The 16177-nt window shown below is 37.2% G+C and overlaps 1 protein-coding gene across 2 annotated transcripts in view; it reads right to left on the reverse strand.

The window, feature by feature from the left end:
• Positions 1-16177, reverse strand: part of tsnare1 (T-SNARE Domain Containing 1) — a 192116-nt gene that overhangs the window by 46966 nt on the left and 128973 nt on the right. The gene's annotated exons all lie outside the window — the stretch shown is intronic.

Below are 16177 nucleotides of genomic sequence, written 5' to 3' on the forward strand. Positions count from 1 at the left end.
TATTTTATATATTTTAATTCCACATAACTGTTTGTGTTTTGTTACTGCCACATTTGGTGATTTGATATGTTGTTTTAAAAACAGCCAGATACGTGTGACTAAGCATCTCGTATGAATTCCAGTAATATTGAGAACAACAAAATAAATGTCAACTGATGATTCTGCCAAAGAGAGGAGGAGGAGGTTTTTAATGTGTGTGTGAATCAGGAAAAAAATAACAAGGTGAGGCAGAGAGAGAAATGACAGATGAGCATTATGTGAACGTCTCACAGAAAGGTCTCTGAAACGTCCATCAGTCCTGATGTCATTGTCGCCACTGTGTGGGAATCTTGGCTGAGACGATGAGAGACAGAGGGGGAGTGAACAAGCCAGTAAGTGAGGGGAATGGTAAAGGAGAAAAGGGATGAAAGGATGGAGAACTGAGAAAGAAAGAACACCTGCTTTGAAGTGACAGAGATCAGAGAGCAACCTCCACCCAGGCTGTCTCCCTGGCCAAGAAGCTCGCTCTGCTGGGTACGTCCACATCAAAGACTGCTTCACAGCCACCGCGGGGAGGATCTCCCCCTGCCACCGAGCTCACAAGTCTCACTCTTCCTCTGTGCCAACTGTGCCACTATACCCATTATACCAGCATCATACTCTGAGTGAAAATAACATGAGGGGAGCTAGAGAGCATCTAAAGCAACTCGCAGGCTTACGAGACAGAGTTGAAGTGATGAGGAATCTTCTAAACATAAGACATCTAGCTAAAGACTAGGGTGTGGGGCCAAAGCTCCGGGTAAACGGGCCCGTCTGTCGCACTGCAAAACTGTCCTATTCCATGAGGTCATCGCGTGCAATGAGTAAAGATTGAATTTGAGGTCATTTGAGCACCATCATTTTGAAATGTTGCATAATAAACATATTTTGAAATGAATGAGAGAAAATATTCAAAGGTGTCACATGATGCTATTCTAAAAATTAACCATTTTGTTTATTGGGTGTAATAGAACAGGTTAAGTTAGGGATAATGTACATCCAGCCGGTTGTTATCTCAGAATAAACCCCTGATGGGGTGATGAGGACGCGAAGAAGAGGGGTCTTGCATCAGCCTGAAGGGGGTTTATTCTGAGATAACAACCGGCTGGATGTACATTATCTCGCTTATTACAAGGCTACTTGCCACGTAAGTAAATAATTATACACAAAATATTGATCTGAGTCTAAATATTTGATTAGCTCTTTAAACGCAAAGCTTCTGCAGAGAGAGCAGTTGATAGCGCGGCAAGTTCAAACTAGATGGACATTTAAGGGATACAGTCATAACACTTATTACACAGAATTTCGCCACATAAATAATTATGGGGATAAGAGATATTGATTTCAGATTAAACTGTTTTAAGATTTACCGTACCTATTTGTTATCCTATAATTCAACAGTGTACAAAAAATAGTCACAAAATGGCAGCATCTGCGTTTGTATAAAACAAGAGAGAGCGAGGCCATGATACTGGATGGCATAATTAACTAACTGTACACAAAATATTGATTCGACTGAGTTTTAATATTTTATTGGCTCACCAAAAGCAAAACTTCCACAAAGAAAAAAACGTTCCTAGCAAGTGTATAGCGCTGCTGACTTCAGTAACCTGGATGAGCCTGTGTTATCTGTTTTCAGCGGTTGTTATTGAGGAATAACATACCACTGAATGGCGCGATTGACCAGTCAGAATCAAGCATTCCACAGAGCCGTGTAATAACTTACTTTAATGCACAAACACACAACAACAACAAAAAAACATTATTTTTCACACACTACATTATTGGAGCTACTCTATTCCCAGTCTGTCTGAAAAGTGCTAATTTCTACAAAGCCCCTCCTTACAAAAAGCTCAGAGTGAGAAGGAAAACATTAAAAAAGCATCATATGACCCCTTTAAAGGGATCATTCTTCCAAAAATGTGTATTCTGTCATCCTTTACTTTATCATATCGTTCCAAACCTGTATGACTTTCTTCTATGGATCTCAAAAGAAGATATCAAAATAATAGAAAATATGCAACTAAAACTGCTGCCAAAGAAAGATGCAGAATACATGTAATTGTTTTATATAATTGGAAAAGAATATATTTCTTGCAAAGGATGTTTAATTTGACACACACTGACACACAATCACAACTGAGATTAAAGGCACACTATGTAATTTTTTGCCAACAGAGGTTGTTTATGTATGAAGTCATGAGTATGTGGGGTAACGCAGCGCTGTTTTATCATATTAGATACAGTACATTTGAGTTTGTTGCAAGTTTTTATAATGCTACTCTGTGTGTTCGCTCGGCGGCTACTATATGAGACACTTGTTGCACACCGCAGTGAGCTAGATCAATATTAGGCATGGTCAATTTGGTACTCGCGTTAAATCAAGAAAACGAGATTTAAACAAAAAGACTAACTGTGTTGAGCTGTATAACAATGATTCGTTTTCTGTCGATGAATGTATCCAAACAGTTGCTCACCAGTCAGGCTTGGGAGGGTTACTTTAAAAATGTATTCCGTTACAGTTACAAATTACTTCATAAAAAAAGTATTCAGTAACGTAATCCAAGTACTATAATATGAAAGTAATGTAACTGATTACTTTGGGATTACTTCAAGGTCAAAGTCAAGCAAGAAGAAATATTCTTAAATTTGTATTTATTTTTTTTATTAAGAATTTGGTCCAGTGTACAATATTTGCAAAATATACACACGCCTGAATATATATTTATGTAAAGGGCTATACAGACATCTAGTGGCTAATGTATGGTATTACAGATTATTTTGTTTTATTTTTAACAAATTTTTAACAAAAAAATAAAAAGTAAAAAACACAACATTTAAAAATTTTACACAATCTACATATTAGTTTATTTTAAAATAGGCCTACATGTTGACTAAAGCCGTGATCTTTCTTAATTTGCCTGACTGGACGTGGGGCGTTGGCAGTGGGAGTTCCCCTACGTTACCTAGACAGCGAACACATCCCGTTACGTGAGAAGAGATTAAGAAAGGACATTTTGGGTACTAAAAAAGCTACTCTCCTAATTTCTACAAAATAGCAGCGGAATTTCCATGAATTAAAAGCGATTTTACCCGCAGGCAGCATCGTTTCTACTAGCAGCAGTGATTCAATCTGCGTCTGAGGAGATTGTAGAAAGCTGTTATTTGCACATGCACCAGCGGGTGGCACACGTGAGTCATTACTGGCAACAGAACCAGGAACTACTGTTTAATCAAGCAGCGCTTAATATAGTGTTTAGTTTTAAATGAAACCATTGTAATCCTGAAAGTATTCCCCCTTTTTTCAAAACGTAACTATAATCTGATTACTATGTTTTTTGACATAACTGTAACGGATTACAGTTACTGGATTTTTGTATCCTGATTACATAACGCCGTTACATGTATTCCGTTACTCCCCAACCCTGCACATAACACATAATAAATTAAAGCGTCTTTGGCGTTTCCATGGTAAAAAAAACAACAAAAAAAACGAGGGTAACGTGTGTTTGACGTGTCCTGGTTAAAACGGCTTATTTCTCTGGATTTAAACATTCTTAGAAACATTTGGGATTATGTAAGTACACAAATCAACTAAATATATAACAGTGTTCTAGTGGTTTTTGGATATTTTAATCCAAAAACCTTACATATTGTGCCTTTAATTCGGGAAATACCTGCATTTACATTTTAGTTCTAAGATGTAGGCAGTACTGCACTAAAATCAGAATATTACAGGAGTTCTTATATAAATACTTAGTCATGAGGTTATGAAATCTCAAAAGTGATTAAGAAGTGATCAAATTGGCTCAACATTTGCTGATGTGGTTATTTCGAATAAGTGTGCACTTAAATGTTATTTAAGAATAATCTTGCTAAGATAAGTATTTGCTTATGACACATTTTAATATATCAAAATTATGCCAGGCTGGGGACAAAATATATTGCTTTTATATTTGCAATCCATTACAGACTGAAGTTTTTTTTTTTTTTTTTTTTTTTTTTTGCATCGTGCAAAAAGTGCAAAGTGCATATGAATTACAGGTAAACACGAGCAAGCAAACGTTTCGGCACATTGCAACTTCAGTGCTTCAGTGGAGCAAATGATAATTAAAACTACATTTGGAAAATACCTTCTAAACTTCTACCAATACCACCAAATTCTATACTGTTTAAAAAGCATCCCAGAATGCATCTCAAGAAGTTGTTTGAGAGAAAACTCAAGTGGCTAAAAGCTACAATATAAACGACATTAAAAAAAGATGTGGAAGGATGTCAGGAAATGTTGCATGCCATTCCCAAATGTGTTATCTGCGTGAAAACGACAGCTGAACGTATCAGAACATATGCACTAACCACAAGTCTGCGGCTACAACATGATCATGTTTTAAAAGGAATTTAAGCAACAGATGAAAACAGATGTTGGGAATCTGTCCTTCATATGACAGATTAAACTCCAGACCTGGATAAGAAGGGTTTTCTGCTCTTTTTCCCCCAATCCAAGAGTTCTAAGATTTAGTAGTCAGACGCTATTCTGGGCAAATCAATGTGGACAGATGGGCCCCTGCACTCCAAAAGCATCCGTCTCGCCCCATTTCCAGTCCGCGTCCAGATGCCTTCTCCCGATAGCACATATCAATCAAAGCCAAGCACTCTTCACAGCCAAAGTATTGATTGTCAGAGAGGGAATTAAATGGTACCTCAGCACCTCCACAGACGCAGAGCGAGTGCTCTGTATGAGTCGAAGGCAGAGAGCTGTTTGGAACTTCACGTTCTAGTCCAGCTGCCCGCATACAATGCAACACACTTTTGGACACACTGTAAGAGTCTACTCACTAAGTGCATACGCGTTTACACCCCCAACAGTGAATAGACAAGCTATCTGAGAGTCAGTCAACCATCCTTCTGTCAACCTGCCCACTTGTCCAATTGAAAAATATTTAGTGATTGTAGTAAAATGTAGTAAAAAAAAAAAAAAAAAAGGTAAAAATATTACAAATTATATAATTCTTTGATGAAAAGAAAGATCAAAAGCATTTATTTTAAATACTAGAAATTGTAATCAAAAATTTTAAACTACATTTTAAATGTGTTTACAGTCACTTTATTGTGTCCTCTGTGAATAAAAGTGTTTATTTAAACTTTTGAATGGTTGATAATTATTAAACTTTTCAACATTGATAATTATGTTTCTTGAGCACCAAAATGGACATATTAGAATGACTTTTGAAGTATGATGTGAGACTAATAAGAACCATAATAAAAACCATAATTAATGTTTAAGCACCAATAACAATTGATTATAATTGAGCAGCAAATCAGCATATTAGAATGATTTCTGAAGGATCAAGTGACACTGAAGACTGGAGTAATGATGCTGAAAATTCAGTTTTGCCATCACATAAATTACATTTGAAAATATATTAAAATAGACAGTTAAACAGTTTAAATTGTACAGTATATACATATATTGAAGATTGGGACAATTTATTGTATTAAAATTGCAATGTACATTGTAAAGGGGGCATGTAAAGGGGGCATGTTTTCTATGGACTGACAACACTATATTCTTTTAAAATCGTTCCCTGCTTGCAGTCCCCTCAGCAGCATGTATTCGATGACTCTGTGCTGATCATTTGGCTACAATGGCTTTTTAAGTATTTTTAATGTGGTGTCTAGCACATTAGGGTGACCAATCAGCTTTAGGTAATCTCAGCTCTTCCTGGAGACACCAGCCAGCAGCTGAAGCTAGGAGGGGGCTGTCTCATTGTGACACCTAGAAAAGCATATTCAAAAAAAACAAGAAATAAATATGAGACACGTGTGATTTCTGTCATCCTCCATTTCTGGGAGATGTCCTCTATCTCTCTGTTTCCTTCTATAAGCTACTAACATTTAGGTTTGGGACTCTGCAAACTTATAATACCTCCGCCGCACATCTGTTTCTCACATGGGAGCTTCAGCGCCTGTCTCTCACTCGGAGAGTTTGTCGGTAATCCCCATGAGTAAAGTTCAGAGTGAGCTGACAGCACTAAAAAATAGATAAATAAGGATTTTCATTTTTCACCCTGTAATGGAAAATTGCACATAACATTTCTCACTCAGCATTTATCCTAATAGCGGCTGCAAATCCATATCCCCTAATTTCACAAAATCACTTCAGTGCAGAGAAAGAAGTGTTTTCTGCAGGTATAGGAAACGCAGTTTGTTAAACCTTTTTTCTTACTCTTGTTTCCCCTCTTGCTTTTTTTCCACTCATGCCAGAGAAATCGATATAAAAACATTTTAAATATACTTATACTTTTTTTTCTGGAAAATAACTGTCAAATTTTCACTCACCGATCTCTTGCTGATTCTAAAGTAAGAGAGGCGACAAAAGGTATAAGTAGAGGAAATTTAACCAAACAGAGCGACAACAAACCTCAGTCACAAGTGAACTCAGAAACTTATATCAGTCAGTGGAGAAAGTGAGTAATGTCTTGCATTAAGTTTGTTGTTTATTCTTGGCCGGAAGCAGTGAAATAACCCTATTAAATCCAGTAGTCGCCCTGCCATTAATCTCAATGCAGCTGACTAGTTCCTCAAAGCTAATGGGGTTTAGAATTTGCATCAGGCAAGTTTACCCACAAAGCTTTGCCTAAGAGGATTTTAGTCCATACAGAGGGCTTATTGTCACACTTGTTCATGGACGTGGATTAAATATACTAGGACTAGTGCGCTATGCTAACTCCAAGAGCAGATGCTCAAGCAGTCTTTCATTTCTGACGACTGCTACTGGCTATAGCAAGTAGAAAATGACCTTCACTAATGAATGTGCTGGTGGTTGTGGGGCGGTTAAAGATCAGGGGCAGGTTGCAATGAACCCCTTAAGCTAAGAAAATCTTATTTTAAAACTGCAGGTGAAATTATCACTATGGGTTTTCTTAACTTAAGGAGTTTGTTGCAACCGACTGCAGGCTAATTGAGTTGATGAGTTCTCTATTGAGGAAAACATTTAACCCCAAGCTGTTCTGATGGTACCTTCCTTCAGCAAGTGTACTAGGTTGCTTTGGACAAAATAAACAACAACACAAATTTACTTTATGGTAACACTTTATTTTACAGTGTCCTTGTTACATGTTACATGTACTTACCATAGTAATAACAGTAAATGATGCATAATTACATGCAACTAACCCTCAACCAAACCCTCCTAACCCTATAGTAAGTGCATGTAGTTCATTAATATTACATAAATATATAATTACACTGTTACAATGCCTTATAATAATTGCAATAACTGGGTAATAACTAGGTACTAACCAATGAACCTATCCCTAAACCTACTGTAACTTAACCCATTGTAGTTACCTAATATTACCCAGTACTTTCTTAGGTAAGTAGACTAAGTACACACAAGTGCACATACTGTAAAATGTTAAAAATACGCAACAAAATTACTAAATCTTTAATTGGTATAATATAAATATAAAATATAAAATCTATTTAAAAATATCAAGACAAAATATAATAGTACTAAAATAACATGACTCAAACAAAATAATAGCATCATGTACTTGCATGCATTAATTTATTAAAGCAATTCTGCAACATTGAAACAGCTAAAACCTTGTGCTAATTTGCAAAGTGCAATTCTCAATCTTGCGTGTCAGTTTTAAGTTTTTTCTTTCATTTGACAGTAGTAATAAAGTATTTAACTTCTGATAAACATCTCTAATGCATTTAGTACTATATTAAATATTATAACTAATACTCTAATAACTAATTAATAAATAATATGATTGATGACATGACAACATGTATGGAAATATGTTAAGTCAGATGTTCACTGTTAGAGGCTCTGATGTTTAGTACTCTAGGCACCCTTAAATATTCTCTCGCTCTCTCTGTGCCTCTCTCGGATTTCTTTCTTTTCATCTTTGCAATGTCTCATCACGGTGAATACCAGCTCAGTGTTGTCAACTTAGCTTTTTCATTTGAATAAGCCTCTTTCTGCAGGAACCTGTCTGCTCTGTTTCACTGAGGCTAAATCAGCTTTAGCGGCTAAATATAAAAATGTTTCCTGAGCATTAATTCTTTAATATTTATCAGCGAAAAAAGGTGCTTGAAATTCTGCTTCAGCCCCGCTAGCAGTTCAGAGAGAATGACAAGCTGCACATAAGCTTCGATGCCTCGGTTGATCCTAAAAACTCAAACTGGAGTTGGATGTGTGTAGCATGACTTGTGCTGGTACACTTCAATGTTATTATTAAAAAAAGAAATTCAAACTGTCCTTAAAAAAATTATAATCCTAAACTCTCCTAAAAATACAATGAAGAAAGAAGGAAAAAAAACTAACCAAGAAAGGGAAAAATATAACATTTACCAAAAACTAGCTGAGAGCAGCTTATTCAGTGTCAAAAAAAAAAAAAGAAAAAAAAAAAAGAAAGAAATACTGACCAAGAGGTGAAACCACAGGTAACTTTGGGGTTAAACTAGCTACACACTGAATGATGTTTTCCACTATAATGGTTCAGAGGGATCTGAAAAACGTAAAGGTATAGTGGAGGATTTTCTTTTTCCGGGTGGATCATCAAGACTATTGGTCCTCCTAATTGTCAATCATTCTGGTGATATGTTTACGTAAGGCCGTCGTACGTGCTCGTCCCTAGGTAGTTTTCACTTTCTGCGAATGCGCACTTTCAGGTGTATATGTGTAGTGAGCTACGGTTTCAGCCATTCATTGAAGCTCGCCGTTCTCACCGGGTTTTTTCAAAATGTCTGAGGGTCGCAAGAGAAAAAATGTCTACGAATTGTATGACAAGAAGAGAAAGGCCTCTGAAGAAAGAAACAAGACCAGAGTGTTTTTGGGAGAATATTTCACACGCTGGAGTGCGCTAAAAGCACAGGTTGGGCTTCCCACTGATGCCTCAGTCGTGAAGTTTCTACTCGACAGGTAAAGTTTCGTCCCCTTGGAATTATAAGGTTCTATCTGCGTTCTGAGCAGTTTTGAGATATTGAGCTTTAAAGTTTTTGCATTCCATTCGACTGTGTAGAAAGAACCATTTTATTTTCTAAATAAAAAGTTCCAAAATGTACACAACTTAAAAAACAACATCACATAATATAAAGAAGTGGTCACAGAATAAGAATATGTGAATAACTAAATTTTGACAAAAATGTCAGATAGAACCGTATAATTCCAAGGGGACGGTTTGGCATGCTATTTGGAGAAATCCATTTAAAATCACTGCTGGTAAAAGTTAATAGCGATGCTAGCCATCTCTCGTGCACACGTTTAATAGGCGTTCCCTTTCGGGAGCAGGTATAGAGTGTTGCGCATGTGCATTTTTTCAAAAAGTGGAGAGGGCGGTTCTTTTCTAAAATTCGGGAAAATCCTCCACTATACCTTTAACATATATATTTCCAGGCCTTGAAATGAACTTTTTTGCTCACCAGCCTCTGGCTAGTGGTTTTCCTAGTAGTTACTAGCCACTCAGCATTTTCACCGGCCACAATATTGACATCGACACCTGGGGGGGAAACTGCCATATGGATATGTTTAACCTTATCTCATAATTTGGCTAATATACCTGCTGTCACTTTAAGACCTGACACACAGATCCATTATACTGTTACACATGCATTTTCTTTCTTAATCTCAACTCTTAACGTTCACTTAAAACATAACTGACGGTGAATACTCACCAAGACCGGCTTTTTTGACATTACATTGTGTGTATTTGACTGTTTAAGCACAATAAGCAGTGGAAAAGAACTCAATTTAGAACTGAGAGGTGGCTTTATGTGCACACACTTTGGGTGTGCACTCATTCCAACAAAATCTGTTGGAATGAGTACAATTATGCGCAATACGCGCAATCCCATGGCAAAATTCAAGCCCTGTAACACCAACCGCATTCATCCGGAGCAAATGAAGGGGAGGAAGTTTTGTGTGTCAACTCGCTGTCGGAGAGATGAGAGAGCGAGAAAGCTCAGCTGGTATCATTCTGCGGAAAATGAGCATTGGACTTGGAAGCGTTATCAATAGCCCATGTATCGACATGTATCGAAAAATCTATATTTTTGAAAACACTACATTGCGCTCAGTTTATTATTTCAGATACCTTTTCAAAAGACTATTGAAAAATTGTATCTGCTTTACACGCCACTGCTGAAATCCACACACATTTGGCATATATATATATAAATAAATGACCCTCTTGGAAAGCTTCACCACTACCTCCTATAATACCTTCAACAGTCAACAATGGCAAAGGCAACACACTAAGCCAGGAGCAGCAGTGATGGAAGAGACACATTAAAGGCTTCTAAGGATAAGCAGAGGTAAATTCTGCCCCCCTCCCACTGCCCTTCCCAGCATGCCTGTGGTGGGTGGGTTGGGTCTGTTATGTCCCTTCTTTCTGTGACAGTGCCTGGCAGCACGGTTTGACTGCAGCCCACGCTGCAGCTTCAGTGGAGGGTATGGTGTCTGCCCACACAGGTGCAGGTCTGCCCACTAATCCTGCGCTCAGCGGTCAGTCTCAGACATGATAAGGGTCAAACAGAGACTTGGCCCGGCCGTGCAGTTCTGTGCCGGGGAGAAACGGGGAAGTGTGCTGGCTTTGCGCCCTTTCTGCCACATTAAAAAAGAGGCAGACAACGTGAGGTTGGACACAGACTGTTGTTTTTATGTGGGCTGCATGTGTGAACATTCGAAAAACACAAACAAGCAAAAAATTGGTAATACAGAGATGAATGAAACAGCCTTGGTAATTGAACGGGAGTCCTTTTTGTACTATAAAAAAATGTTGTGCTCTTGGGAAAAATATCAGCCTTTTTATAAGCTTTGAATTCTTGGTTTACACTGCAAATATTTGGTGCTTATTTTGTCTGCAATTAATCTGCATCATAAAGTAAATGCTCTGTTTCTATGGCAGCAATGTACTGTACTTCCGAGAAGCAATCTCTTCACAGATATTAATTCTCTTCAGCGGATCTGGCAACACTTTTCCTAGAAATTCAAAACAGGTCAGTGAAGAGCTTGTGGGAGGTTCCTTTTTACACAGTGTTGAGTGTTTTGCGAGTGTGTCACAAAAAAATCTTTATACAACAGCACGGCCAAACCTAGATTTTACCTTGAAAAAGAGAATTGTCTATAATTTTTACTTTAAGTTTTTACTATATTTTACTATATAATTTTACTTTAAGTTTACAATCTTAAAAAGACAAGTCATATTTGTAATGTAGAATGTATATTTACATGTTCTTTCGTACTACACATTCACAAAAACCTGAAAATAAAGACATGATGCGACCGAAATCATCATAAAAGACTTCCAAATGGCCGTAAGCTGATATTACAATGTGCCGAGTGCTATTTATATTAATACAAGGAAGCCAATTTGAAGAAGGCAAATACAGTATAAATCTTGCAATAGTGTTCTGACATTTAATCTAGAGCAAAATATAGGCTACTAGCAATAAAACTGTGGGATTGAGCTCCTGTTTTATTTCGAGTCTAGTCAGATTTTGCTATATTTTGCTGTGCCAAATGTGCCCACAAAGATAGAAATCCCTTTGAAAAACCTACATTGAGATCTCCATGAGGAAAACTCCATGAGACCTTTTTTTTAAAGTGGTTTATCAGTAAAATAAGGGATATGTGTTCAAAATCACCCCCTATACCCTCATTTACTATTCCCTACATTATTTATTTTCATTTCATTTACATATTTGGCAGACGCTTTTATCCAAAGCGACTTACATTGCATTATCCTATACATTTATACATAGGTATGTGCAATCCCCTGGGATCGAACCCACAACCTTGCGTTGTTAACGCAATGCTCTTACCACTGAGCTACAGGAAAGCAGGAAAGCTACATTAGTCCACTAATATAGTTTACTTGAAGGAGTGAATGAAAACAAGTGAGTGAATTTGAAGGACTGCCGTTTTTAGTTTTTGCTTGCTGTTTAATAATCATTTAAAACTTAGCAAACTGACAGCTCCAGTAGTAATGAAAATATTGGTCTTGAAACCTGTCATGGAAACTATGAACCTTAATTAAGCAATTTAATAATCAATAAAAAAGTATTTCTACCTGTATGATATACGCTATACTTGATTACTGTGTCATTACATCCACACTTTGTCTGACAGCATAAATTACATGCAGTGAACATTACAAGTATGAAGCATTTTGGTGTATTTTCATACAACAATGTTCATGAATATTCATGGTCCCTATTAAATAAACCAATAAATAAATAAAATTGTTTAAAAATGTACGTTTAAATTTACTCAAATTTACGGTACCATTGGTAAGATTTATTTTAAGGTTTTTGAAAGTCTCTTATGCTCACCAAGGCAGCTTATATTTGACCAAAAATACAATAATATATCTATGTGCATATTTATTTCTGTGATGCACAACTGAATTTTCAGCATCATTTCTCCAGTCTTCAGTGTCACATGATCCCTCAGAAATCATTTGAATATTCTAATAGTTTGGTAGTCCAATAGTCCAATGATTTGGTGTTTATAACGTAACCTATTATTATCATCAAAATGTGCTGCTCAATATTTTTTTCTTTGATAAATACACATTTTAAAAGAACAGTATTTATTTGAAATGTATTTTTTTCCTAGTAGTAGGCCTTTGACTAATTTAGTGCATACTTGCAGACAAAAACTTTTTAATGGTAGATTAGGACTTCAGCTACCAAGCATGTGGCTTTATGTGAATTGGATAACCATCATCAAGGCAGCATTAATGCACGGGCTTACCTGGGCTGAAGCCCAGGGGCCTCCCAAGTTCAGGGGCTTCCCATTTTCAGGTTCATGATGAGCTGAAAAGGTCATATTGTTTTGTAACTTGTCAGGTTTTCTGTCAATCACTCTAATCACACGTTACATGTCTTCTGATTGAGTGACCCACGTGGCCCCATAAGCCCTGTTCACACAGCCAGCGATTTAGTCGCTGTATGTCGCTAGTCTCTATACTGTGGAGTCGCTTGTGGGCGTTGGTAGTGCTGTCGCTCTAATGTTATTGGTAGACTGCTCGTCTGGCCACATCTATACAAAACACCATCACAAGTGATATAACTATATTATTTTAATTTGACTAGGAATTAGGCTCAAAAGAAACAGTATGATGTTGGGAGAGTGTTTTTATATCTACCACACAGCAGTGTTCAGTGGATTAAATAATTTACTAGATCAATGATCGATCAATCTACAAATTAAACTCACTCATACTGTCATAAATTACTAAAACGTCATCCGAATTTGACAAATAATCAATTTTCTTGTCCCTAATAGTCAACATAATGCAGGGGAAACTGTAAAATGAACTGCAGCAGTAAACACTCGAACTATAAATGTATAAATTAAACTCACTGAGACTGTCGACAGTTGCTTTTCCATGCATCATTTTATTATATCCATGTTTGTGGTTAGTTACAGTCAAATCATATAAAACAGTGAAATCGCCCTCGAACTCTTCTGTCTTGCCTGCACACGAGACGGTGACGGGAGCTGAGCTCCACTGAAAGGCTTCTTTCCTATTGGTTGTTGCTTGCGAAAATCGCTTCTCATTTGCATAAAGTTTAAATTTAGTTGCTGTGTGTGGTTGTTAAATAAACTGTCTTGTGTTTATGCTCAAGTGGGCTCAGTGATATGTTAATAACAATATTATGGTGTTTTCTGGCTCAAAGAGGGAAAACTCACTGTTGTAGGTCTCGAAAGAAACTAATGCATTTTGTGATGTAGATAACCTAGATATTACACTTTTTTTAAATGAGACTATAAATCGAGGGGATGGGGGGTTAGCCCCGGGGCCTAACATTAGGTTAAGGCGTCTCTGACCATCATACCACAAATTGTGGCATGATGAATGAACAGCTCTATAATATCTATAAGAAATGCTTCACAGACAAAAAAAAAACAACTGAAAACTAATACCCTTTTTCCAGAAAGCAACATAAAATAGGTACATTTGAAAAACATGAAAACCACATTTCCTCACTCAGCCACCAACATAACAACAAATGTGCCAATTCACTAAACGAAATCGAAATTTCACCCTCCAAAAATCACATTCTATCTAGACATTTGCTGACATGAGATAAGAGGTGATGCTCTTCAGGGATCCAGACACCATGGGGTCGGAAAATGCTCAAAGATTCTCACGTCCCTGGTCAAACCGGCTGACAGATGGGGATTTAAATGCTTCTAAAGATAATGCATAACGGTCACAACATTAAACCGCAGTAATAGTCTGTTGTCTGCTGTTGAGGGTTCATCTTAAGCAATTGGTGACTAAATGAGTTGGGGCCGCTCTCAAATTGCTCTCAATTTCAACAGCTCAGAGTTGACGGGATGGCTGTAGTTAGTTCATGGCGCTGACATGCATATTAAAAGATCCCTTTCACCCAAATGAGTCTGTAAACAAGATGTGAGGGCAGCACTGGCAACACAACTCGCAGAAATAAGTGTCAAGGAGCAGTTATTGCATTATTTAGAGCACCATAAAGTGCAGGGCTATTGATTTGAGAGGCAAAGCAGCTCTCTGGTTATTTCTGTCATTGCTGAATCATTAAACTGATATATTATGCACTGCGCTCTTCCCTCTGCCACCCTGTCTGTTTCCAACATCCTGTGCACATTATTATTCCTTTGCTTTTGTGAAGGTTCTCACTATAAACCCCTCAGATTTGCCACTTCTAACTTTTTTCTAACCATCTAAGGCCATGTGCTTAGAGACTTGAATATCCTGGTATTAACGTAAGTTTTGGCTAATCAGATCACAAATTCATATTTACACCTGGCATTACAGTAGCGTAGCCAGAAAAGAGACTCTGGGTGTGCATCTGAAAATCTGGGTGTGCCACTTTTATTGTCAGATTACTGTGCAAAATTATTAACCATAACCATATAACCATAAAACTATATCAAATATAACTATACATTACACTCAGGATCGCCAATAATTTAGTCATAACATAGTGCCTGAAAAAAATTCTCTGTTTATATGCGCGGCAAACATCTCTGGGGAGCTGCTGGGGTCACAGTCAGCTGCTGTTTGCTGATTGGTTGGCAGTCCGAATGTCGGCAGATATTTTTGTAATGAAAATAATTTAAACTGTAAATTACATTTTAACATTTTGAGCGTTATGGCACCATATATTGGATTCTTATTTCTGTGCCCCTGAGAGTATGAGTTAGAATGTTCAGTGACGTTACAGAACTGCCAGATTCAAACTGCTTTCACGCGTTGGCTGGCGCTGAGCCAGAGACGGACGCGCTCAGCGCTTGTCATATCACAACTAATATGCAGTGTTTTCAACCACAAAATGTTTATTTTATGTTTCAGACATTTAAATACACATAAGTACTAGTAAAACAATACATTTGTAGTTTGTAAAATACACAGTGATGTCTATGGAAGCAGCTGAAACAATCTATTCAAATGTAATTTGCCGACATGTTTTATTCATATGTCAGACACACTAGCGGAACTATAAAGTTTACTCTATTCTTCTCCCAGTTCAACAGTCACTTTCATGTATTTCCGGCTGACAGGACTCTGAACTGCAGCGCTCATCTCGTTATAGATCAAGATCATTTATAAAGGTTTTTAAACGAAGAATCGGAATAGCAGATAGTTGACATGGTAAGCAAGTTTGTGAATATTTTTTATAAAAATGGAAAAACGAATAGCGATACGTCTTTTAGTTATTGTGGCTGCGGTGTCACGTGACAATCATGACACGTCGCCATGGAAACAATGGGTCAGTTAAAATATTTTTAACTTGCTCGTGAAAGGGTTGATTTAAAAATATATATATTCTAAATAAACAACAATAGCCCAAGTTTAGTAAAAAAAAAAATTATTGAGACTATAAAAAATAATTCTGCATCCATTTTTAGGTGTGCCAGCTGCCACTGTGGGTGGCACCGGCACACCCTGGCACACCCGTGGCTACGCCCCTGTGGCATTAACATTTATCTCACCTCCTGTGAACCTTTGATCAGGAGCCAGTTACATAAACGTCTAGGTTATGACTGTAACCTCTGTTCCCTTTTGAAAGGGAACTGTCTTAAGAACTAGTCTGACCAACTAGAAGTTAGCCAAGGTGAAATCAGTCTTACTTTCAGTTTCAAATTAGACCAGTC

This window comes from Leuciscus leuciscus (assembly GCF_965113295.1).
Source record: "Leuciscus leuciscus genome assembly, chromosome: 20".
Lineage (NCBI taxonomy): Eukaryota > Metazoa > Chordata > Actinopteri > Cypriniformes > Leuciscidae > Leuciscus > Leuciscus leuciscus.